The sequence below is a fragment of the Gopherus flavomarginatus genome, chromosome 1, assembly GCF_025201925.1.
Source record: "Gopherus flavomarginatus isolate rGopFla2 chromosome 1, rGopFla2.mat.asm, whole genome shotgun sequence".
Classification (NCBI taxonomy): domain Eukaryota; kingdom Metazoa; phylum Chordata; order Testudines; family Testudinidae; genus Gopherus; species Gopherus flavomarginatus.
The window spans coordinates 163,061,129-163,084,450 of NC_066617.1; the positions used below are offsets into that span (position 1 = coordinate 163,061,129).

A 23,322-nucleotide genomic window follows, 5' to 3' on the forward strand; every position below is an offset into this window, starting at 1 on the left:
TGAGCCAGGGTATACAGTTGTAGGGACAAGAAGTGAGTGTCCATTTGGAATCTCTGCGTGATTAAAGGGTCTGTAGAAGAAAGGATAACCTCCAGGTGGTAGAAGAACATGGTTTTGGCTATACAAGAGGATGTATGTGATTTATATTTTACCTACAAAGGATAGAGGGTGGATTCAGGAAGAAGTGATTTGTTGGGATAACATGGGTGAATAATAAAGTAGATGGATGCAAAGAGTGAAGAAGAACATGAAATTGGGAGATAAGAGGATGCTGTAGTTCTGCAGATTTTACTGTCCAGATGCTTGCATTTATTCTTGAGTTTCTGTGGCGGGGCTGAATAGCTGTATGTCATGTTCTCAGTATAAACAGAATCCATAAATAGTTTCGTAGGGAGTCAGGATTTTATTTTTCTTGTGAGGTTGGACCCTTTGTGACTTTTCACTCTGCCATTTTTCCCCCTCATTTTACTGGTGGGATAGAGTTTATATTGCTTAGCCCAAATTCAGATATACATATTTTAATAGACTTTCATCTTTCTCTCTGTTGCTTTTTTTATCTGTCTACGTCTATCTCTCTGTGTGCCTGCTGCTTGTCTGCTTGCCAGTTTTTTCTTTGTCTCTATCACTTTATCATTGAACCCATCTATGTAGAAAATAGGAAATTTGGCTGTCTTGTATTTTTTTTTTATATTTGTGTTGTTTCATACCTCAGACTTAGGAGGATAAAACTCACACTCCTAGGGGTGTTAGGCGTTCTAGCTCTTGAATTTAGGAGGAGTCGTGATGCTTTTTGCGTCTGTTTGTCTGTCCATCTGTCTGCCAGTCGATTATAAGCTGTGCAGCGAGACAGCAGTTTACTATCTGTGTGTGTGTGTGAAATTAGCTAATTGGTGTTAGCAGCAATATTTTCACATGTTTTATAAGCAAAGTGCAGCAAGGTATATAAATGTAGATATGATCCAGACACACACACACATACACACACGCACGCACGCAAGCCTGTCGCTGCTCATGCATAGATGCTCAGAAGTAATTAATGTTAATAAGATTTTAATGTGCTTGTGAGATCATAATGAGAAGAAATGAATGCTCTGATTAGAAAAAGGTAACTGTGTGTGTTTTGGCTTAGAACAAGATTTCCTATTTCTTTTTTTTATAAACCTCAATTTCAGAACTTGTTTGTGATTGCATCTGTCGGTTTTTATTTACAAATTAGAGGTCTGTTTAGCCATTTGAATGATTAGCCAAATAAATTGGTAAAACCTTGATCATTAGGAATGGTGCAGATTTTTTTTTCTTTACAAAGCTATGCTAGTGTACTGCTGGGCTGGGCTCCCTCATCCTTTCAGCATTACATTTTAGTCGTTGTTGCTGCCTTTAAAGCCCCATCGGAAACTGCTTCCAGAGACAGTGCTCATTTTTACAAATGTAGATGTTACCTATATGATTCTGGGATGCATAATCAACCACTAAAAGTATTTTGCCAAGGCACGTTCCTGTTCATCAGTAATGGCGACTCCTAAGAGTCCAAATGATGACAAGGTAGCTTGATAAGGTGTTTTCAAATAATTATTTTCCTAAAAAATAAAATTAAAAATCTGTTATTTTTTCCTTCCAAATGTAAGAGGTTGGAGACTATTTGCAGGAATATATCACAAGGTAAGCTGCTGTCTCATCATGGACTCAAATGCTGTACAGTCACCATTCACACACTCCAGTCTGGCTAAAATCCAGATGGACACTAGGGGTCCTTCTCTCCAGCAAATCATGTGAAAATGTGGTCTACCAGGTTTGACTTCCATTTGCATTATGATTAGTGTTGTTATTTATTTTTAGTAATAACCTGTGATAAAATATCGAAGAGTTTTGCTCTGTAGTATTACCCAAAACCCCAAAAATGATTTGTGTAATATTGCTAAATTTAAAAATTAAATAACTTTAAGTTTATTTTTGAAAGGATCTGTTTAATTAAAAACACAAGTAAAAGTCTAGCTAGTTTACAGTGCATTTCATTTGCAATAGCACCCACTTCTGTCTGTGACATTTGGCAAGCTGCTTAAACAAGATTTGTGTTGTGGTGGGGTATTAGGTGTATCTCTGAATTCAGGAAACTAAGTTTCACTTCCAGAAGATGTTCAGATACCATGATGGTAGGCATAGTATAAGTGTAACCCTTCTGCCCCTCTGAGTTGGCAGCAACAAGGGCCGGGTTCAGTATCCAGGGGTTCCATTTCAGTAACACAATGCATAACCGGCTCGAGCCCCCACCCAGTGACCTGGGACACTCACATACCACACCCCCCTGGGCGGCTGTAGGAGGCAATACTTCCCCTCTCACAAACACGGAGTCTGAGTATAGCAAAATCTTTTTAATAAAGGAAGGTATCAATGCGGCATCCCATTGGAGAAACACCACAAACAGGGTTATAACACAAACCATAAACAAAAACCCACCTCCAAGTATGTTTGGCAATGTCCCTTTTCCCCTTAGGGTTTTAAGTCCAATCACCTCAAAGTCCAACAACCCAAAAGTCTCTGGTCAATGCCACCCCAGAGTTCGAGAGTTTATCTGTAGAGGTCCCTCCCCCCAGCCTGGGTAGAAAGGGGCACCTTACGTGGTCCGGGGCCAACTGCCCTGCCTCTCCGTGGGTTCTGCTTCCGCCTTCTCCACGAACTGCTCCGCTTTACCAGCCGCTCCACTCTGCTCCTCCAGCCATCCTCACAAACTGCTCCGCTCTACCAGCTGCTCTGCTCCATGAGCTGCTCCAGTTCTCCCTGCAAACTGCTCGGCTCCGCTCGCTGTGTGGGCCACTCCACCCGTCCCACAGCTACTCCACTCTGCCAGTCGCTCTGCTGCACCAGCTGTCCCGTGATCCACTCCAGCCATCCCCACAAACTGCTCCACTCCGCCAGCTGCTCTGTTCCGCATTATAGCTTCAGGCTCCCCCACTAGTTAGCACAGTACTCAGTGCTCTCACCTCAGTAATTTCAGCTCTTTAGTGATTTCAACTCTTAGTGATCTCAGCTCATAGTAGGGGAGCCCCAGTGCTAGTGCACCATTAGCCCAAAGTGAGTTCAGCTCAGTCACTTGTATCTAGATTCTTAAGGGAATAAAAAATCAACTCTGACATTCCACAGTGGAGAGAGGAGGGGGTGGAACTGGTGCTTCTGGCTCCACAAGGAGACTGCACCACCAGGGACAGATACCTGTCCCCAGCCTCTCTCAATTCACTGGGTTTTGGAACCCATGTCCCTTGTCTAGCAAGTACCACCCAACTGAGGTCGAGTCATTTCTGTCACAAAGCAGTCCCACAGCTTGGCAACCTGGGATGGGGTAGGTGTGCCTATGCAAATACACTCTCTGAAATTCTTTCCACCAGATGTCAGGGTAGAGCTCATCCTGACTCTGCTTACATAAGAATAGAACCATAATAATGTCATGACAGTTTCCAGCCCCTGATGAATCAAGCACAGAAGAGCTAGATGTAGCTTTGACATGACTTGCAATCTCAAAAGAAGATGAACTGACGCAGCCTTTATTTATAATGAATGAATTTATTCTGGGGATAGAAAACACCAGGCATTCTGTATAACCCCTAATATCCTTCTAAATGCCTTCCAGCCAACTGCTACTAGGGAAATTACCTCCAGTTTATTATGGGGAATGAGGTTCAGACTTCTTAGCCAATAAAAATAATAGTATAGAAACTTCCATCCTGCGTGTGCGTACACGTGTACACACACACACACACACACACACACAAATATAGAAACTTTCATCTTGTGTGCTTGTACACACACACACCAACACACACCTACCAAATAGCTGAAGAAGTAGAAACCTAGTCTATGCCACTAAGGACTCTAGGGCAGGGCAAGAGAATGTTGTAATTTTGTTAATCACCTAGACTTACATGAATAAAATACTATTCAATTGTTCGCTGTAATCTTCTGGACACTGATTAGAGGGAAACCCCCTTCCTTTAAAACCACAGATCTTAGTTACAAATCTAGATAATTTTATTAGCGGCTTTGAAAAATTGAAAAAATATTATTCTCCAGCTTGTTTCATCTCTTGCTTTTTGGCATTGCCTATTTCCACTTATTTCCTGTACACTGATTCTGCCATTTCCCAAGACTGGTTTAAAGGATATCAGAGATTGAGAGCGGGAACAAAGTAATGGCAAATTCCAACAAAGCTAGCTATTGATCTCGGTGCATGAAGTGGCTAAATAATACAGGGACCTTCTTTTTAATTTCTTTTTTTTTAATTAACTTGTATTTAGGGATCCCTTTAAAGCTTCAGGGTTGAAAGATCTGAGCTCCCTTGAACCACTGGTTCAAAACCTGTCTGAATCATCTCAGCTCATCGTCCTTCTAAGAAGCAAATAAACACTTTCATACAGTTCCTTGTATGTGAGGACTTTGAACAAGACAGTAAAACTCAAGCGTCTCCCTACTATTGAAGGGAAATTAAAGATCCTACTGCACTCTTGTTAGAATTTTCCCTGCTGTCCTTAGACACTATCATTTTACTGAGCAGCTGTTGGGTGTTTGCCCCAGAGATGGCTTCGTTTCACTGATACTAATTGCATATGTAGTCTGAAGTGCTTGGGGATAAAAGGTGCCATAGAGAAAGATGCTGTAACATGTAACAGGTCAGAATCTTTTAAAGAAATGTAAATATTTTCATAAATTCAAAATTTGGTGGCTTTAAAAAGAAGATGAATGGAAATGCATCTCATGGGTTGAATTGTTCCTTTTGGGCCTCTTGGGTGCAACACTGGCAAATGTTGTGGTAAGGTGTGTCTGAAGGATGGAGAGAGAAGTGATTGTTTACTTCAGTATAGTGGGACCATTGACAGTGACAGGCCAACCTGAGTGAAACACATTTTCTCTTAAAGGGACCCAAACTTCTTGTGAAAAGGGAATCTGATGATTGTTCAGGTTGTGACCTATAGAGTGCAGATATGTATTGTCACTGTGTTTTGCTGTCTCGGTTGTTTTACATTTATTAAAGATGAGTTTATCTCTAAGTATACATATAAAATTAAAAGTGCATTCATTAATTAAAGTTTAAAATTGATAATTGACTGTGATTTAAGCAGTCAATGAAATCTCTCCTCTGAAGAATGCAAATCTCATTTAGAGCACCCTCTTGGGCAAAACCATCTGCAAATAGATGGGTCTGGAGCAGTGATCGGCAATCTGCAGCCCGTGAGCAGCACATGGCCTGTCAGGATAATCCTCTGGTGGGCTGTCAGACAGTTTGTTTACGTTTGCACGGCCACCTGTAGCTCCCAATGGCTGTGGTTCACCGTTCCTGGCCAATTGAAGTGGCGCGGGCCTCAGGGACATGCTGGCCCCTGCTTCCTGCAGCTCCCATTGGCCGGGAACGGTGAACCGCGGCCACTGGGAGCTGTGGGCGACTGTGCAAATGTAAACAGACTGGTGGCCCACCAGCGGATTACCCTGATGGGGCTGTGTGCGGCCCATGGGCCGCAGGTTGTCCACCACTGGCCTGGAGCATGCCTGGAAGGTCAACATTCTCTAGTTCTGTCAGACTAGTGGATGAAGTAAGTGGTAGTGCTGAAGGCCCATAACTGGAAATAGTTACCCATTAGCCCTAAAGACATTTAGAATCGGAGATGTTAGTTTTAGTGGCTTGGCTGATCTCAATTTCTTTGGTCCAACATGAAGAGAAAGGCTGTCTTAGACCAAGACTATATAAGCCAAGATTCTTAAGAATGGGTAGCTAGAATTAGGAACCTAAATATGAATTTAAAAGCCTAAATAAGTGGCCCAATTTTTAAAATGTCCCATGAAGTCAATAAGAGCTGCTAGGTATTCAGAACCTTTGAACATCAGGAGCCTAAATATGGACTTAGAAGCCTAACTTTAGGAACCCATTTTGAAAATCGTAGTCATAAAGTGTTAGGTAAAAAACAACGTACTGCACTGTATCTGGTAACTAACTAAAAGCCAGTGCAGGCTTCAGAACGCAGGTGTCAGATACTTCCTGAAAGAAACACCATTAAGTAAGTAGGCAGCCACATTCTGCGGTAGCTGGAGCTTTTGCATGATCTTCAGGAACAGCCTCTGTGTATAGTGCTTTGTACTAATCTTATCTAGGAGTTACAGCATGGATAACTGTAGGAAGACAGGAATTGGTGAACTAAATAAGGCAGAAAGTCCCTCTAGTTTAGTATCCTGCCTCCAACCATGACCAGAATCAGATGCTTCAAAAGAAGATACAAGAATCCCTGTAATGGACAATTATGAAGTAACCTGCCTGTGGGGGAAATTGCTTCCTACCCCCTATCAGAGAGTAGATGGCTTTTTTTGCTGAACAATCAAAGTGTACAGGCGAGTCTCATCTTATGCTGGGGTTACATTCCACTGTCAGCGCGTAAAGCAAAAATCGCATATAGTCAAAATGACATTGAGTGTAATGGCGGGTGGAATTGCCCGCACTACAGGTACAGTGTTTAAATTGTTGTTTTTTTCTTTTCTGTTTTTGCCGACCTCGCAAAGCTGAATTCGTGCATGTTAAATTCGTGTAAGATGAGACTTGCCTGTATATCTCTTACATAATTAGGATTCTATCTAATGTAATTGCACATGTTCTTATTATCCATCAAGTGTTTAATCTTTTTTAAGATTCTGGTAAGCTCTCCTTAATATTTTGGGGCAGTGATAGTGAGTTCCACAGATAAATTCCACATACAAAAGACAAGGACCAATTTTTCCAAATGTTTATGTTTGGAGACTGGGGCAGATGCTTGAAAGTTTGAGGTGAGTGTTCAAAGTAGTACATGAATGCACAGACCCCAACCCTTGATAGAACTGTCTTGATAGGATTCAGATATGTAATTCACCACTCTGTAGATATAGTCCCTGGGTTCCCAGCTCCAGTATCTGGTAGACTTGTGTACACTGCCATTAGCAGAATTCCATTGTAAACAAGATTGCCAGTATTCATCATGAAAAATCCATTAAATACACAATATATGATCTGTATGCTATAGGTGATGTAAGACTTGCCTATGCCTATAGGTAGCACAGCTGGAAAGCAATCAGTCTGTATAAGAAGAGTATTGTTTAATACTCAATTAAATTTGATGTGATAGGGAAAATAAATGCTATGATAATCATCTGTTGAAAAAATTCTGCAGCATTTAAGACCTGCTTTGGTTCCCCACTGAAGTAAAAGGTTTTGCCACTGACTTTAATAAGAGCAGTATCAGGCCTTTTTACATATGTTTTTGTGGCTAGTGAGGACAGAAGAGAAGAATGGCCATATAGCTAAAGCACCGACAAGGGAATTGTCAGAGCTGGGTTCTAGTCCCAGCTCAGCTTTGGTGTTTCCTTGGGCAAGTCACTTCACATTTCCTACCTCAGTTCACCTATCTATCAAATGGGATTGATACTCCCCTCTCTCACAGTTTAATTAATGGGAAGCTCTTTGAAGATCCTTGGAGGGGAGGCATTATGGAGAGGGGCATGTTACTAAATGCTGGCTTAGAAAATGACTGATTTCTTTATAGTCTTTTCTGTGATACTTGCTACAGTATCATCTGAGCATCTTATAGATATTAGTGAAAAATCGAGCTGTGAATAAAGGCTAACTGAGGCTAAGGCCCACAACAGACTTTTCTGCCTTCCCCCCACACTTAGCAGTCGAATCCCATCCAACTACCCTGGACAGACTAGTGCTTGTGCATTCTGTCCTAATGGGCCAGAAAGACTGGCCAGATCTTTTTCTCCTCTCTGACCATGGCTTCAGCCCTCTCCTTCTTTCTTGCATTGGTTCATAATCTGGTCTGACTGAAGGATTTGAGATTCATCATGGGAGGGGAAACACCATCTTTTTATGAGTCCTAATTTTATTCTAATAGCGGAAGGCTCACAAGCAGTAATCATGTATGATGTTTTTTGACTACTACTACTTGCTGTGACTTCCTGCTAGAAATGGCTTGGTGTTCAAGATGGAAGGGGTCACCAGATACTGGGCCCATATCCGAAAGATCCACTGTTTTTTCTCCTGAAGTGATTTGCTTGTTTTAAAGCATCTGGTGCATACTCACAATTTAAGTAGGTATTTGACAATCCAGTGTAATGGGGCTATTTTGGAGGGTCATAAGAGAAGAGCCCTAAAACCTTGGAGTATGTCCACACTGCAGCTCAGAGTGAGCCTCCCAGCCCAGGTAGACAGACTTGCAGTAGTGGGGCTCATGTTAGTGTGCTGAAAATAGCTTTGCAGCCATTGCATTATTGGTGGAGGCTCAAATTAGCCACCTGAGCTCAGACCCAGGGGGTGCGGTGGGCTTGAGCTTGGGTTGCCAACTCAGGAATTCACCAGAGCCATTATAGTCACATGGCTATGTTTAGTGCACTAGCACAAGCCCCGCTGATGTGAGTCTGTCTCCCCAGGCTTTGAGCCTGACTCCTAGCTGCAGTGTAGACGTGCCCTTGTTTATCTTGAGCTACATTTACAAAGAACATGCCATGCTGGGATTCAAACACAGTGGAGGAAGATCCCTTCTTGGGTTAGTAATGCAAAGCTTTAGCATATAAACACACTTCATCCTGCCTGGTAACTCTGGCCCTCCCTACATATCTGATGTTCCTGCTACAATCATCCGAAGGATATTTCCATTATTCACATACACAAAGTAGGCACACAGCCATATGCATTTTCCTACATACAGTTTACAAAGTATTATTGCTAGTGTTTGGTTTTAAGGGGAAAACCCAGCTTTTGTCTTTCAGTCCTGCAGAACTTGCTTTCAAAAAAGGAGATCCAAACTTGTTTGCTCCTTAATGGTTTTTTTTTGTTTGTTTTTTCTTCCTCAGGGGAGTGCCTTGTATTCAAGTAGCCCAATCTTGGAAAAGTGTGGGGGTTTTTGTTTTGATTTTGTTTTTTGGTTTGTTTTGAGAAAGCATCCTTGAGTTCCTGCAATGTCCTGTTAATTTTTTGGTAAGAACTCTCTCCATTATTGGGGTTGTGATGGAGAAACCTTCATATTATTTGATGGGCATGGCTGGCTTTTAGTGTATGGTGTTATGCCATTGGTTCACTTTCTTTTGAGACCTACTTTAAGCTACTTGCTCTCATAGAGGGAAAATCCTTTCTGTGTGATATTGTCCAATAAACAGAATTGTAGGTAAATACTATTTCACATTGACTGCCTCCCAGAGTGCAGTGAGGATTAATTAGTTAACATTTGCACACTTGTCATAAACAGATAGTTAAGGGTTAATGTCTCTTTTACCTGTAATGGGTTAACAGGGAACCAAACACCTGACCAGGGGACCAATCAGGAGACAAGATACTTTCAAATCTCGGTGGAGGGAAGCCTTTGTTTATGTTTTTTGGGTTTGGCTTTGTTCTCTCTGGGTTCTGAGAGTAACCACACGTACCTACAGGCTCTCTAATTTTCTGTTCAAATTTAGTAAGTACAAAAGGTAGAAAGGCAGTTTAGTCTTTTTGATTGTTTTTCTTTATCTGCAAATGTGTATCTGGCTGGTAGAGTTCTAATGTGTATTTGGCTGAAAGTATTTTAAATTGTATTTCTGCTGGAGGAGGCTTTTTCTCCAGTTTCTATAAGCTGACAGACCCTGTAACTTTTACCATCTAAATTGCAGAAAGAAAAAGAAAGAAAAAAGGTAAAAGTTATTAAAAGTTTTGCTTTTAAGACCTGTCTGATTTTTCCCCTTGTTGAGGCTCAGGGGAATTGAGTCTGTACTCACCAGGGAATTGGTGCGGAGAAGGGAAAGGTGAATTTCCTCTTTGTTTTAGATTCACGGAGTTTGAATCTGTATTGCCTCTGGGTGAAGGGAAAAGAGGAGGGAGGGAGGGGGAAGGTAACATTCCTCTCTGTGTGGTGATTCAAGGAGTTTGAATCATGGTGATCTCCTGGTGTACCCAGGGCAGGAAAGAGCTGGGAGGGAGGAAGGAGGGGGAAGGGAAATGGTTTATTCCCCTTTGTTGTGAGACTCAAGGAATTTGGGTTTTGGGGTCCCCAGGGAAGGTTTTTGGGGGGACCAGAGTGTATCAGGCACTGGAATTCCTGATTGGTGGCAGATTATCAGATCTAAGCAGGTAATTAAGCTTAGAGGAATTCATGCTAGTACCCCAACTTTTGGACTCTAAGGTTCAGATTGGGGAAAGATACTATGACAACACTGCTTTGAAGATGTTAGATTCTTTGTATGTGTTAAATATTGTGATTTATGTGATTTTAAAAAAAAATTATTTTGCACACAGTTTTGGAGCAACAGTTGATGCAGATATCTGCCGAAGATAGATGATCCTGGACAACAAATTAGATAGTCATTTATGTTGTTGGGTATAGGAGAATGACCAGTGCTATTTCTGCACTTCGCAATATTCTGCATCACATCATGAACCCAGAAAATGATTCTTTCTCTCGGTACAGCACTAAGGAGACCACAGCCCTGTACCATTCTGGCCACTTAGTAGCCAAAAAGTTGTCAGCAATTAGTTGTCAGAATTCATAGAAGAGCAACAGAAGTTAAGAGACTGGAAATACTGAAATACGAACAAAGATTACAAGAATGTAATATGTACAGTTTGGGCTAAATGATGACTAAGGTACATAATAACCAGCTACATGTATTTGAAGGGTGTAAAGCATTAAGACAAAAAAGGAATTATTTAAGATGCTCCAACAGGGTAAAAGTAATGAGATAAAATTGAGTATAGGAAAATTTGAGTGAATATCAGAAAATCTTCCTAGTAATGAGATGTACTAGATATGTGGAATGGCTTTCAAAATATATGGTGGAAACTTTTATAATTTCTTACAGCACCCAGCTCATGTTTAGAAAAGAAGGCACCATGACTTCCACCCCATCAATTCCTGGGCAGCTGTCTGGAACACAACAGCTCTGAAGAACAAAACTAGAATTTACAAAGCATTAAAGAATGCACCATAAAAAGTAATATATGGGATGGGCAAGATTATGGTAGATTTTTTTTTCCGTCTTGAATTTCAGTGACTCTCCACTGATAGATATAGTTGGTAAAATCACGTGGAGAAAAATGACCATAAGGAAATATACTCTGTAAAGGTGTACATAGCCTGCTAACCCAAAGGGTTACAGCCCACAGTTAGACTGCTGCTTAATAGGAATGATGACTCTGCTTAATGGGGACCCCTTTCCTTGTTCACAGAAACTTTTAACCTTTCATTAGTGTGATACAGGCAGAAACAGTAAGATTTTTCCCCATCCCCGTTTTCTTCTTATTAAATTGTTGTATACATGTCAACTAAAGATGCAGGACTGTGTTGCCAGCATTGCTACCACTGGCATAGGGCTGGTTCAGGCCCTATCCCTGTGCAGATTCTGCGTTCACTTAATTCCACAGGTTTTTCTAGTATCAAAATAGGCTCTGCTGCAACTTGGGCAATGATAGCACTGTTAATCCCATGTATGAGGGATTCTTTTTAATGGGATTGAATAATCCATTGGGCAGCCTGGAACACCTACATCTGGGTGATAGCCCCGTAAGCACACATCTTGGGGGCAGAAGAATCTTAAAGCTGAAGCACTTAATTTAAGAAGATTCTACTGCATTGACATCTGCAGAAGAAAGGAAACAAAACAATTCTCTATAGTAGTCAATAACATCAATAACCCTTTCTTTCCTTTAAGCCACTGGAAGCAGAGCAGGAAATCACACCTTGATGATCCAAATATATACCATGGGCCACTGATCCAAAGGGCTTGGTATGCTGACAGCATCTGGGTCTGTCTTGTAAATGGACATGGTTGGGCTAAAACGCAGGCTATTTAGTGGTGTGGAGGCCACTGGGGAAAGTTCTGATTTGGGCTAGATTTGAAATGTGGTCAAGTTTGCACGGGAAAATACATGTCTGCTGTGATGTGTGCATAGAGCATATAGAATCCTGGCCCATGACACAGCCAGTCTCTACCCACCCTAAACAATACTCTTCTAAAGTTGCATTTTAGAAGACAGCTAGCTATTGCCTCCATCCCAAAAGAATAAATCTCTCACTGGTTGAAAATGTTGGGCTCTGCCCCAGTTATTCTCTCAGGGAGTGTCTTTCCCATCGTTGCTGGCACAGCCCTCTGGCATGCATGGCCAGCTGCAGGCTAAACCCTGTAGAATAAGAATTCTTTTATCCCTTTGTCTGCTGCATTCAATTTTCTAAGTTTGGATGATCCTCTTCTGTAACTTCAGGCATTGTTAGTTTCAAAAGGCAGCCTGGATGCACCAGAGCAAGTGTTGCAGAGAGAGATACAAGGTTTTAGGACTAGTCCCTCTGTGCTGTGTTGCTATAGATCATGTCACCTTGGTGGATAAACAGTCCAAAAATAAAAAGAGCAAATGATACAACAAGGAATCCAGTTATATTTTTATATCTCATTAGGTTTCACTCCTCCTTCCAGCCTCATTGGCAGAGGTACCAAGGGGAGTGTAAGTCTCCCATCCAAACAGGGGTGAGGTTAGCCTGCACTGGTTGTGTGAGTGGGCCATTATTTTGGCTATAGATATGTACAGGGATTATATGAGAAAGGAATTAGGATTTCCCTCCCACTCCCATCTCATCTGGGGATGCCCTTCTTTTATTGCGAGTGTGGAACACCTGTTGAGTTTGTTTGTTTTTGTAGTCCACCCAGGAGTTCTTTATTTAGGTACTCAGCTGTGAGAGTTGCTGTCATTAAATGTATTTTAACAGAGAGGGTTGCTCAATGCTGCCCTGAGCTGAGGGAATAGAAGTGGGTGAATGGTTTCTGGTGGGCTGAGCTTTCCTTGGATGGTGGTGGCAGGCAGGGACAAACTTGTGATATGGCACTTACTACGTGTGTCCCACTGATCAAGTCTGTGGGATCATCTCATGAATCCAGGATGTTGGCTAATGTGGTCCATACTAGTTGACTAATAAGGGTTATCTATAATTGTCATTGGTGATTTTTTTTAAGTCCCTGATTTTTGTTGAATTACCAAAATCTGGCTGAATGATTCTGCTGGGACTTGATTTATTCAGCTTTCTCCATACAAGTATATTGTGCAGCTTGAGTCCAGAGAAGCACTGGCAGAGGGTGTTGCCTTCCCACTGCTGTGGTGCATAAACCATCCTCTTATATTGTGCAATTCCTATCCCAGGTGACCCTTCTATTTTTTCTGGCCTGGTGCTAACAGTCATCTATGTAGACAGTGGCTCTTCTAGAGATTTGATGGCTTCAATGAATGATGCAGTCCTCTGATAGGTGGCTTCTTCCACCACATTCATGTGTGGGGACACTCCAGTCTAGGTTTAGACTGAGATACAAGATTGATTACGCCTTAACCTTGATCCAATGATCACTTCCTCTGGTTTAAAGTTGGGGCTCACCTTTGGTCCTCTTGGGGTGGAGGACCAATCCTCTGAGTTCATCCATGCAGATTAGTTTACCTTTGTCATCAGCCTTTGATACTGTTACCCATTACATTTTGCTCTTCAGAGCTGCTATATTTCAGATAATTGTTCAGGAAGTGATAGAATGGGGGCTATTGTGCCTCTTTTTATAGACATGATATTGGTGCTGTAGGAATTTGTGTTTCAGTCTTGTGGCCTCTAGTTAGGATCTATATGTAGTTATTTACACCTCACTTACTTGTTCTGGGAAGCATGCAGTAAAGGGCATGACTCGCAAATGTGGCGCTGTGATGGTAATGATATTTGGAGAACACCAGTTACCAGTAAGCATTTTTTCTGTATTTCAATCACATAGCAATGTGTGTTGCTCTTAGTGCTGAGAAAATGAACACCAGTACGTAGGAGGTGACTGGATTCCCCCCCCCCGCCCTCCCGCCCTTTCCATTGAGCCTAAGCACAGAGTAGATCAGGAGTAAATATTGACTAAGTTGCACTCAACAGCTGTAGAGGAGCATGTGACTGCTCTAAAGCCATTCTTTTAAGCAGGTATTGCCATTGTGGCAAGGTGTCCCAGTAAGGTTGTAGAGTGTGATGGCCACAGTTAAAAGGTTAAAGTTCTTCACAGAGAAAGAATATAACTTCAGTATGTACAAATAATGACTACTGGTTTCTAATGAGAACACCAATGTTTTTGCTACTCAGTTTTTGATCCTTTTGTACATAATGTAAAGTTCCTCTGTGAAAAACAAAACACACAACTTCCAAAAATATCCTTCCTTCCAAGTAATCTATGTTGTTATTCTTAAACTAATTATAAAATAACAAAATTCTACTCAATGTAGCTCATGCATTTCCATGGAACGTCCTTAACTATTCACTGACTCATTGCCTATTCATCTATAGCTAATATTAAGGCACTTTTGTTGTGGTTTTCTGAAGTATGGAGATTATGTGAGTCAGATGCAGTTTAGAACGAAGATTATATTTAAATAATCAAAAACATGACTTGCCAAACAATATACTAAAAAGAGGAGAAAAATAGCATTTATTTCTCAAATATGAAGTACCTTTTAAAAGTTTTTTTTTTTTAAAATAAGTAAAACCAAAAAAAGTTTGTAAACCAAAGAGTTTAGCCGATATCCTTTTACCTTCTTCAAGGAGACAAGGGGCTTTGAAGGTTTCCACTTCTCAGGAGAGAGGCAAATTCTTAAAAATTTTCACCAAGGATGTGGGGGAAGAATTTCTTCTTGAAGACTGTCACCAAGAAAACACAGAGGCAGATGTGGTGCTACAGAGAACTTTCTTCTTGAAGTCTTTCATCAGACTCTTTTTTGTGTGGTGCAGAGTGGTGTGTAGATGGTAGATTTTGTCAAAAGCACTTTTTTAATTTAAATTGATTATGGCTTTCATACAGGTTTTCACTGATAGTGTGGAGTTAGCCTGGGGAATGTAAATTTCATTGCTGATACTTCGAAGAGTTACCCTGTTGTTACAGTTGCTAGGGTAGCATTTCCTAGACTTTGGTAGTATATTGTGGTAGTTTGCCTTGCTTCCCTTCTTTCTGATGGGCTTTCTCAGGAAGAGTGAGAGGAGTGGCAGATCTGAATCCCAGTATAATAAAAATAATGGGTGAATTTTGCATTGGGGGGTAGATAAGAGAGAGAGAGAGAGAGAGAGAGAGAGAGAGATAGATCCAAAGAATTAATGACTGATATAGTATTGTAGTCAGCAAAGGCACACTGGTGTTTTCAGAAAGAATCCTGGATGGGCCCAAAAGCTGGAAGAGTGCCTTTTTAGAATTTGTTTGCAGTGTTGTAGCCAAGTGGTCCCTGGATATTTGAGAGAGATGGTGGGTGAGGTAGTATTTTTTAAAGGACCAAATTCTGTTGGTGAGAGAGAGACAAGCTTTTGAGCTACACAGAGCTCTTCCGTAGGTCTGGGAAAGGTACTTAAGATATCACAGCTAAATACAAGATGGAAGAGAGAGTTTAGCATATATCGTTCGCACATATTCTAAGGGACCATTCAAGTGGCCAGTTTTTAGAATTTCACTCTTTTGGCACAAAAGGGTGCTTTTTGTTCCGTGTTGTGCAAAAGTGCCGAGACTAATACTGCTGGCATGCCAGAAAATGTCAGGCTGTGTACAGGCCAGATTACAGTAAAAAAAAATTTCCACTATAAAACTATGCATTGACTTGCATGTTTCTCTATCAAAAATAAAATACTTTTGGCCTTTATTTTAAGTGATGCCTAGCACAAAAATATTTTAACAATATATTAAAAGTCTCATATTCTTTTTTCCATTACAACAATTTTTTTTCTCCTCTCATCTTCCTTTTTTTAATAACCAAAGGAACAAATATGTCTCAGTCCTGAGCTTTAATCTGGTGCTTCGCGTACCTCTGATGACCTCCTAATCACACTCTCTATGACACATCAATCCATTGCTATGGAGAGTGGGTGATTTGGGCTGTCATGAAAGTGTTGATGTAACCATATATCCTGCACACTTAGGACAGGAAAGTTCAAAGAAATGCATCAACAAAATGAATGAAACATTATGGGAACCCATAATTCAGCTACCAAGCATCCTTTTCCCAGTTCACGAGTGGTTCTTTATCTGTGTTATGACTTTAAATGGGAGCCCCAGGTGCGAAGGTATCTGTTCCAGAAAAGATAACTTTATTTTGTTTAAGCAAAAACAAATATTTCAGAGCTGATGCAAATGATGAAATGTAAAGATGTGAGCGAAGTTTAGTAAATAGTCACAATGCCTATGTCTAAACAGCGAAGGAGAATGTAGAATGTGGAATTAATTTATATTGTACTCATTTCCTGGCTACATAACCCTTTGTCTCTGTGGTATGTTCTCTTTGATACTAGTGATCTTTCTTGTTAGTTTAGAACCTAAAAAGTCAAAATGTCTCCTCTGGAGATAGCAAGCCTAGCTAGACCCCAAGATGTAAACGTGTCATTAGTTTTCATTTTGGTGGACTAATTTCTTCCTCAAGAAAACTTAAAATTGATATTTTAATTTTAAAAAATGGTATTGCCTTTAATATTGAGGGGCATGATATGAGAACAGAACTGGGAGCCAGGAGCTATTGAGTTCTTTTCCTGGCTCTGATACTGACTATATCTGTGGTCCAGGGTAAATTACTTAATCTTTTTGCCAGAGAATCCCCATCTGTAATATGAATGTAATGATACTTGCTACATAACGGATATTGTGAGGGTTAGTTAATGTTTGCAAAGTGCTTTGAAGATGGAAAGTGCTGTAAAAGGGCTAAGTGTTATCATTTGATGTTCTCATCAAATGGAAGACAAATATGTAATCAAACACTTTCATCTTCAAAATCCAACACCTCTTTCTTTTAGCTCAGTGAAAACACAGGCATACATTTATGACATTGTGGAATTGTCTTTGTTCAAAGAACATGATGTCCCAAAGTAAGAAACTCTCCTTTTTTTTTTGTATAAGATGGACTGTGATTGGAGAAAACCTGTCCTAGTATCTGAAAATAGAACATTACCCTGCATGTGAAATTAGTCACCATTTAAAGTTAATTATTTAGACTTTCATTTTAAAACATGTTCATAAGGTTTTTCTTAGGCTGAGGCAGCGTTATTCTAGGTTAGAACAAAGGACTAGGGGATAAGAGACCTGGGTTTTATTGCCCACTTTATCTCTGACTTGCTGTGTGACCTGGCACAAGTCACTTGCACCAAATTCCTGCATTTAAAACCATACAGTAATGCCTCCCATCCCTCTCCACACCTGTCCAAAACCCTGCTCTAGTCAATGGGGATGGATGCAGTTCTCAATGGAGCATCAGGACCTTAAACTCTGTGCCTAATTTTCCCCATCTGTAAAATGGTAATAATTCTTTAAGATCTTCAGAAGCATTCTGAAAGTTGCAAGATCTGAAATGTGCTCATGAAAAGCATACAAGTTGTTTGCATGCCTGTGCATGTATGGCAGGGCTTACACCACCTTCAGCATATCCCTATTTGATGACCGGGTTTAAAAATGGTGAATGTGTGTCTAACAGGCATGGCCTTGCACAAGCAAAGGGTTAAGAGATGAGGCAGTCCAGTCTGGGTGAATATTTATTATTTATTTATTTAATTTATTGAAGCTGAGTGACTTGCATCTCATCACTTAGGCAGTTCTTGTATTGTGGTGGGGGTGCTTTGTGGGTGTATACCACAGAGGAAGTTGGGATAAAATAGCTGCTTAAAAAGAGATTAAGGGGTTTACTATAGTGCCTCCATGGGTTGTAATTTAAAGAGAAAAGAGCCCAATTCTTTGTATTGCTGGTTCTTTCATGAGCTGCAGGTTTTAACTTTTTGGAAAGATTCTTATATCTTTCTGTCAGCCAACTAAAGGAGCTAATCCAAACCAGTCAACACAGCCATACATTGCACTTGATTCCTTGTCATTATAGAAAGCATTTTGGTGTTTGGCTTTGTCATGTGTGCATCCTAGTGTTTCTTGGCAGATTTGGGATTAGTGGGCAGGCGGGAGAGTGCCAGAGGACCATATCCAAAGTGTTTACTTTTTCCATCATTTTCCAGAGCTATAAAATGTTAAATTTTGGAAGGGAAAAAAAGGACACGAGGAAATAATAAAAAAATAATAAAGCTTTAGCACAGTTCTGATTAATACTGGATCCAAACTAAAGACTCCAAATCCAATTACCCCGTAAACTTGTCCTAGAAAAAATATTAACTGACTTCTACATAGTCATTTTGAGGGACAAAGGTTGAACTTTGGCATCTCAGTATAATATATGTATTGAGTATCAACCAGCATCATTTTGCATGCTAGAAACACACTTATTTGGCCAGTGACAATAGGTAGGGACCTAGCATTGTCCACCTTAATCAGTTTGCCACCACCACAAGATTCCCAGAGATAGTTGTGCCTGTTAGCATGGCTTTGTAGGAAGTCTCAGGCAGCCTTGTTGGAAATTTGGCTTTCATATGCCCAGATATGAGATGGTGGAGATGAAAGGCTAAATGCTGGTGTCACTTGCATTCGGTGAAAATTTTGCTACTGACTTCACTGGTAGCAAAATTTGCTCCCCAAATAAGTTTTTATATGTGAAATTGAGTCAGTTGTGTGTCCTTGTTTCACTGGTTTTTTAATGAAGCATTATAAAGTTCTTATTTTCCACTTTCCAGTAGTTGTAACTGAAATAACCTGAATTTGCTCTGCCTCTGTGACTTGATTTTTGATTTAGTGTCATCGTACACAAGTAAATTGTGTCTAATTAACTTTTCCAGGGGAGGATCCTGAGTTTCGGTACTGAATCAGCTACCACAGGAACTTTGGGTAACATTTTCAAAACCACCTATTTTTCAAAAGTGACGCATAATTAGGTGCCTATGTCTCATTGAAAGTCAATGGGACTGAGGCTTCTAATGACATAAATCATTTTGAAAATGGGACTTAGGTTCCCAAGTCACTTAGGGTATGTCTACACCACAAAAAAGGACCCATAGTAGTAAGTCTCAGAGCCCGAGTCAACTAACTTGGTCTTGCAGGGTTCGCACTACAGGGTTAGAAATCACAGTGTAGATGTTTAGGGGCTCTGAGACCCTCCCCTCTTGCCGGGTTTCAGAGCCCAGACTTCAGCCTGAGCCTGAATGTCCAATTGTTAACCCCGTAGCATGAGCCCCAGAAGTCTGAATCAGTTGTCCCACGTGCTGCATCTCACTGTTGCTGATCTTTTTTTTTTTTTTTTTTTTTTTTTTTTTGTGATGTAGATGTACCCTTAGACACTTTTGAAAAAAATAACCTTTGTGACGAGGAACCGGTTGTCTCAGGGTCCCTGAGACATCAGAGTAATCGAAAAAGAAAGTGTCTCCTTATGGGGCTGGAGGAGCAGGAAGGAAGAATCCATTTGAGTGATATGGAGGAAGAAGATCAAAGAATTGGAGGGGCTGAAGAGTAATGGGAGGGAAAGTCTATGGGAATCTGATTTTTTGGAGGGGTGAGGGGAATGCAGAAATGGTAGTGAGACCTGGCTCATCATTTAGCCACCACTTAGTTATAAAGGAGTTTTGGATCAAGTAGGGAGTTAACTCCCTGCTTAGACCCCAGATAGTTATACAAGTCTAATAATGAGACAGGGAACAGTCAGAGGGAACTGAAGAAACGTTATAATTGCTACTGTGTAGTGAGAATTTAGTGAAGGATTCTGAGAAGATAGAGCTTCACCCTTTGTGATTACAGGGTTTGGTTGTGTCACAAACTGGGGGGAAGGAGGATTTGAGTTTTTTGTAAAGCCATTTTTTTAAAACCTGAGGTTGTAATCAACACCCTGAAAACTCAGAAAATAAAACCCAGAGGAAGCTAACACCTTGATCCCATCAGAAAGCTGCCTTGTATTCTTCCTTCTTGCTGGCCCATGCTTCCATCTTAACACCAGAGTCCTACTGTCTGTTTGAACTTCCTACTTGTTGAACATTTCAAGGTCTAAATGGGAGATTAGACATACTAGATATGGGGCATATGTTCTTATGTTCTTGCTCAAATCAAGTAACCACTTTCCAGATAGACAGTATATTTGAGGCAAGGCTTTACTGCATGTGTTATGTGGGAGAGCTGCAGTACACCTGTTGTGTTTTCTATTTACTAGTATTAGCAAGGTTACTGTGAGACCAAGGTGTATGGTGATTGGAATCTGGTGAGAGAGTCCCAAGGTCATTAGTAATTTCAGTTTGGCATGGGGCAGTTTGAAGATAGACTGTGTTGATGACAATGAAGGTTCTGTTTAACTGGAGATAGTATTTAGCTCCCCTCTGTGCCAAACATGCAGGTCAAGTATTGCCTTCTTTGTTCACTGTTTGTGGATGTGCTCTTTCATGAAGCACGCAAGAAGAGCAGATTTTGCTGATCTTGGGAGATGTCAGAGAACACTACACTTTGGTAGTTCGGACACTCTGCCATGGTTCCAGGACTCTATGATGAAATTAAATATTTGTTTTTTAAAGACCTTCCCAGTTGCTATGAAGTTATAACATGCTAGAGAATTGATAGATAGGGGAAAGTTGTCTTGCCTGCCACAGATTCTTTGGTTGAAACATTCTTAATGAAACCATTGCTGGTGAGGACAAGATAGATGGCCAGATCCTCAACTGTCATAAATCACAGAGCTCCACTGAAGCCAGAAATTGTTGTGGAGCTACAATAATTTACGTCAGCTAAGAATCTGGCCCAACAGGACAAAATGAGAACTCGGTCTCATGCAGAGTAATACACAATGATAACATAAGGCCATTATAGGGCTGGGCCATTACTTTTGATTCTGTACATCTGAGCATCTCTTTTTCCTAACTAAAGGGGAGAAAGGGAATTTGGTTATGGCTGTGTTTTGTAGCTAGTTTCCCTTTTCTTCACATTTCTATCTCCTGATTACATAGAATGTTAATTAATGAGTTTCCCCCCATTCTTTGGAAAGAGAGCAATAGTAAAATTATTTTTATTTAAAAATTTAAAATAAATATTTAAAATAATTTCTTAAAAAACCATAGACCAAACCCGCTGTGGTTTCTGTCATGTCACTTCTTTTTGGTCTTCTTTAATGTCATTCTTGTTGACTTCAACTAAACCAGTCAGTAGTACTTAGCCCACATTAAAGCCTAACTTCTTATTTTTGGTCTAGAGTTTGGAAAGAAAACCTAATACTCAGAGAACTATATAAACATTTTGCCTCTGTAAATCAGAAACAGCTTGATGGATTAGTTGCATGTTTTTATTGGGTGGTAGTGATGTTGAAGAAAGAGGGGACAAAAGGTTGAATCTAGACAGGTAGGATTGTATGCCAAAGTCTCTAGATCAACACCATTTGAAACTGCTGGGAGATTTAACTCTGAAAATTGGGGCTCCTAAAGGCAAATTGGAAAGTAAAGTGCAGAAATATTGCAGGAAACAGCTTTAAATTGTGGTTCTTCCCTAAAGGCTGACTCCCCAGTCCTCATGCCTTCACCTTTCATCTCCTTCCCTAAAAGCCTTCTCTGGTCTAAGAAAATGTTGAAATGTTTATTTTATGATGGTAAGTGTAATATTCAAAGTGCTCCAACTTTACGGGCTGGCACCACACTGAGACTGATGGCTTATCCCACCATAATACTCCCTTAAAACACTGGAAGATGGAAAAAGGTGTTAAAAGTAGCTTCTGAGTCTATATCCAGTAGCTGTTTGTTCAAAATACCATAGATTTCATTTTAAAATGAAATGCTTGCTTTAAATTTAAAAAAGCATTTGAAAAATGTGCACTTGAATTGGCAGCGTGCATGAAGATTCCATCCCAGTGCACTTTAAATTATCTGAGCTATTTTCTCTCCCCTCAACCTTCTGAAAATTGGAGTTTATAATGAAGATACCTTTAAACTAAAGGTTGCGGTCAAGGATTTTTTTTCCCCCATAAAGAAGAAATAATTGTTCTTCAAGTGCTTGCTCATGTCCAGGGCCGGCTCCAGGGGTTTTGCCGCCCCAAGCAGCCAAAATAATAACAAAAAAAAAGCCGCGATCGCGATCTGCGGCAATTCAGTGGGAGGTCCTTCGCTCTGAGCGGGAGTGAGGGACCCTCCGCTGAATTGCTGCCGAATCCCTGAACGTGCCACCCCACTCACGAGTTGCCACCTCAAGCACCTGCTTGATAAGCTGGTGCCTGGAGTTGGCCCTGCTCATGTCCGTTCCACATTAGGTGCATGTGCTCGTCATATGTACTGGTGCTGGAAGTTTTTCGCTCAGCAGTATCCACAGGGAAGTGGCTCTGGCGCCCTCTGAAGTGGTGCCTGCATGGTGCAATATAAGGGGCGCTGGTGGCTCCCCCACCCTCAGTTCCTTCTTGCCACCAGTGACGGTGCACAGGATGTGCACTGCCCTTACAACATTGCTTAGGCTTCGTTTGTATGAACTAGAGTTCTTGTAAAGTTATTGTACATAGTTAGTAGTTGAGTTAGTTAGCTCTTAGCAGTAGTTAGAGTTTTGTTAGTCCCGTCAGGGACTTAGCTGGGGGACGGGGCATGCCATAAGGAATTCAGGGTGGTCCTTGACGAGAACATGCCCACTGCCAGGATGGCCCTTCAAGTGGTATCTGACATAGCAGATTCCGCCGCCCACACCATAGCATCCGTCATCTCCATGTGGTGAGTGTCCTGGCTGCTCCTCTTTGGGTTGTCCTGCGAGACTCAGCAGTCAATTCAGGACCTCGATGGCCAAGCCCTGTTTGCGGAGAAGATGGACAACAAATTACATGGGCTGAAGGACTCCCAAACCACTCTAAAAACCCTGAGGTTCTATGTTCTGGGCCCGGCATGTAACCAGTTCAAACCGCAACTACCCCAGGAGCAAGGGAGCCAGCCCCGGCGGGACCTGCGGCACAAAAAGCTCAAGGGCTGTAGACAGTGCACAAGCCACCTGCCCCCACCCTCTGCCCAGTCAGGCTCGACTTGCTCCAAGCAAGGAGCTAAAAAGTCCCTTCTCATGAGCATCTTCTTGAGCAGGAGGTTCAGGGGCTCTTACAGCTGCTAGTGGTGGAGGAGGTCCTGCCTCCTTACCAGAACAAGGGTTTCTATTCCTAGTATTTTCTGATACCAAAGGGTGGTCTGAGTCCCATCCTGGGCCTGCGAGACCTCAACAGATACCTAAAGAAGCTAAAGTTTCACATGGTCTCCCTTGCCTCCATTATCCCCTCCCAGATCCGGGAGACTGGTATACTGCCCTTGACCTGAGAGACGCATACTTTCACATAGCAATCTTCCCAGGACACAGATGATTTCTCCGTTTTACGGTGGGTTCAGCCCACTACCAGTTTGCAATCCTTTTGTTTGGCCTGGCTGCAGCACCAAGGATGTTTACCAAGTGCATGGCGGTAGTCGTGGCCTACCTCAGGCA

The 23,322-nt window shown here is 41.2% G+C and overlaps 1 protein-coding gene across 15 annotated transcripts in view; it reads left to right on the forward strand.

Moving 5' to 3' along the window:
* ZBTB20 (zinc finger and BTB domain containing 20) overlaps positions 1-23,322 on the forward strand; it is a 670,053-nt gene that overhangs the window by 52,824 nt on the left and 593,907 nt on the right. The window contains exon 1 of one of the 15 annotated variants that reach the window (XM_050957930.1): positions 18,699-18,750. The exons of the other annotated variants lie outside the window; for them this stretch is intronic. The gene's annotated coding sequence lies outside the window, so the exon portion shown is untranslated. Of the gene's footprint in view, positions 1-18,698; positions 18,751-23,322 lie in introns of those variants that run through there. 15 annotated transcript variants of the gene reach the window in all.